Source organism: Haliotis asinina, chromosome 16 (genome assembly GCF_037392515.1).
Source record: "Haliotis asinina isolate JCU_RB_2024 chromosome 16, JCU_Hal_asi_v2, whole genome shotgun sequence".
Classification (NCBI taxonomy): domain Eukaryota; kingdom Metazoa; phylum Mollusca; class Gastropoda; order Lepetellida; family Haliotidae; genus Haliotis; species Haliotis asinina.
The window spans coordinates 33,771,648-33,775,618 of record NC_090295.1 but is presented as its reverse complement, the minus strand read 5'-3'; positions in this window follow the sequence as shown (position 1 = coordinate 33,775,618).

Genomic DNA, 3,971 nt, shown 5'->3' with positions numbered 1-3,971 from the left:
GTAATGTGCTTTACATACCCTGTTGACGAACTCAATAGGGTGACCAGTGAACGACCACGCAACCAGTAGCCCTTGCTCTGACATAGTTGCATGTTTCTCTTCTGGATTCGGAGCACTATGCTGACCGTTAAGAGTTGTATTTTTCCTAAGCGTTATACAGATATAACTGCTGTTCAACGGTTGGAAATTTAAAAGCAAAATGTCAGGGATATTCTTGGGGTGTGTTGATGCATTGTATAGGTTTGCACCCATTTTCTAATTTATAATCCGATGAAATGAGTAATCTAATAATCCCGATATTGTGGTGTTCGAATACCAACCCAGAGCTCACGTTTCAACTACGCGTTGTCCACACTTCATTCCGAGCCACTGAGGTAAAGTCACGATCACTCATCTGATCATATTCCAGCGATCGATTGATTTATTGTAAACTCAGACAATTGGCCAGAAAAATGTCAGCTGTCGATAAAATGCAAGTGTAACATGATATTCAGAAATGTGAACAAGAACACTTCCGAAAGGAGAGCCAATGTTGAAATAAAACTGACACCCGGTATTGAATTGTATTGGCTATTTACGCTTTCTGAATAGATCATGTTGGATCGTGTTGGAGTGAAGGTGTCATTAGTTATTGATACCAATATCAAACCTTTCTAAACCAACCCGCACCACACACCTTCACTGTTTTACCATCAAGCGACCCATCCTCGAAACCCATTCAACCCATTCCAGCGTGTCCTCACAGTCAGACGTGGTTAATTAGAGATGTTCAACCTTTAACCACACCCAGCCCACCAGACTCAATTAATACCATCATACCCAGTTGTCTAGCCGTGCCTGACATTACAAGTAACTCTCATAATTTGCAAGACTTCTAAAATCACCAAAACCAACATCCCGGCATTCTGCTCTCCCCATCAAAATGGCATAACGAAATAAACGTGCCAGGTTACATGGTTCTTCTAGCGAACGTCTTAAAGCACCAGCTACGATCAAAGTTAAGAATTCTCAAGGCTACGAACGTTTTGAGAATACGGACATTGTGCTTGAATGCCCATAGTAGGAATCCTGCTTCTCGATATCAACCCCAGACCAAAAATGAAGAGTTTTCATTACAGTCAAAAGTCAATGAACGCTTTGACCATCTCCACGTCAACACCAACGCCATCAACAACAGAAACACCGACAACCAATCTCACCCACACCCTGTTCATAAAACTACAGCAAGAATACACTAGTCTCCAAACTTCGGGAAATATGTCAACTGTCGCGGTTTCAAACCAAACACCATCACTTAAGTACTCACACCTGTTGTCTAACATTACAGTTATTTTTTTTAGAATACGGGGCACGTTTCTTGAAATACATTGAATACACTTATACACCATGAACCACGATCCTCCCTGTGGTTGGGAGACCGATTCAACTCAACAAAGAAATGGGATTCACAGAAAAAGGATGAAACAGTTGACGCATTTCCTGGAGTTTGGAGACTAATGAATCCTTGCTGTAGTTTTATGAACATACGCCTTACAAAAACCTCTACATAAATGTGTTAAGAAGAACATGTGGTGCCAGATGTAGGGGTGGGCTGTGGATGGCTGGAGGTTCGGATGCTAGAATTATTCTTTCAAACACCATCTCTAAACATTCCCTCTAAACGGAGCGGCCAATGAGGAACCGCAACATTCATTTTTCCTGTCCATGCCGTGACTCGTCATTGAAGCGATATTCTCTACTGAAGGCAGCTCTGCTCCACTGCCTCTGATGACTCTGACATTCCGTGGACCTATCGTTTAGCCAGTATAGGACTATGCTGTCTACTTTACAGCTGTCTGCTTGTTGAGGTGGCCGTCACAAATCTGTTGAGGAGATTATCATGGACTATCATCATCTTAGTGTGACGTCACAAGCACGATCACATGCGCGATCACATGGGCGATCACATGGATAATCGACGACAATGTCCGTCTGTTGACCATGACACACTCACAATGCTTGTCTAGGTTACTTGTTTGTTTGTTGTTCAGCTTCGCCCCAACAATATCTTAATTGTATGACGGAAATATGTGCATAATGGCGTCTGGATCTATTGATCTACTGATCAACATCATCAGCATCAGTCTGCGGAACGGGTGTACGATTACATGTGCCATTACAAGTCAGTAAGCCCGACCACCCGTTCCCATTTGTCACCTTTTGCAAGAAGCAGCCGTACATGCTTTATTTAAAACTGCACGGAAGACGGGTTTTCATATTTAACACTGCCCATGTGCTTACATTGCAATGGACGCGCGACTTGATCGGACCAAGTGGTTTTTGCACGTGATTCTTGACTCTGTTTCACATTTTTATAGCTTTATGGCCACATTTGCAAGTGCCACGACCGTTTCCGACCGACCGACTTCTATATCACTGCCGTGTGTGGCACAAAACAGGAAGGAAATATGAGTCCAACAATTATCAACGGTAATGTCCGTGCTAAGTATCGAATTTTGGTGATTATATAATAAAAGGTATGCTTAAACTCCCCCAGCTCACGGGATTCATCAACCCGAGAAGAGTGTGCCTGTTTTGTTATTGATTTCTTGTAACCGCCCAAAAGACATCTAGGACTGTGTATCTCAGTTAATCATCACACAGCCAAAACAAGATTAAACAGGTGCCAGAATAAAAACAAAAAAACACGACTGAAAAGCTAGGTTTTGTTGAAGATATTTAAACTGAAGTATTATGGCAAGTTATTTCAGAACAAAATACCGCACCAGTGGTATAATCGATATTTCGATTAGTCTCACTGGAGTCCTGAAATCACTCTCCTCCGAACAAACTGCTTCAGTAGTGCATGTACTTCACATCGAATAATTACTGTCATCAGGCGTCAAAGGAAGCACTATTTGTAGTGAAGAATATAGACACAATTAAGCAATCGGCGAGTAATGTTTTTCAGGATGCAACAGCCACCTCCATGGTCGAATGTACAGAGAGCTGAAGCTCGGTGGTTCGATCCGCTGACCACTCACTCACTCACTCACTCGCTAAGGTTACATTGAAGAATTTTCCATTAACTCGTGTGAGGGGTGGGGTGCAAGTGCAACCTCACGCAGATGAAGTGCACGACGACCATGCAGTATTTGCTGCAAATCAGATCCATTACGTACACGTGAACAGCTGCGTTGGGATATGAAGTTTTGCTTAGAATTTGTATTACACTACACACGTTCAGGTGTAAACAGTCCCCTTAAAGAGTATGGAATATTTTGCAAAAGTCAATTTAGAACAGCTGACTGAAGTAAGTGGCTATATTTACACTAGCGTGTGTGAGCTTTTGATGTGAATGCAATACTCTTAACGCGACATTAACCACCATTTCGTCTGAAGTCAATTAGATTGCCACATATACGTCTGCTGATCAAATGGACTCGAAACATCATCAAATAAAAGGAGGACAATCTGGGGGCATTTATGTGAAGTGTCAGCATGTGTCAGAACGACTGTACGTATCTCCATCTATTCCAAACCACCAGTCTAACATTTACAAGCATCCCGGAGAATCTGTCAACTGCTCTCACTCTATCAATGCTGTTTTGACCCGCAGCCTTTGAAGAGACGTTTCTCCAGGAGGCACCCCGGAGGCAGCGATGATTTGGATGTCTACTCACAGCACTGATGGGCTTCATGGGATAATTAGTGATTTGGTAACAGGTTAAGCGGATGGGAGAGCACCTGGTACTGAGTGATGATATTCTGACAAGTGGACGACGTCTTCAGGAATAATCCTTCTCGTCGGACCATTACTGGAACCGTCTGTCATACAGGTTGCGTATTGGTAATGTCATTATATTAATGAACATACCACCAGTGCTTTGAAGACAGCTGAACATGACCATGTACTTGGTGGATGGTAGTCGAGTAGGTGGTGCGCTTGCTCTTAGTGTCGATATTGTCATAAGTTAACTTTGAAGCAAGCT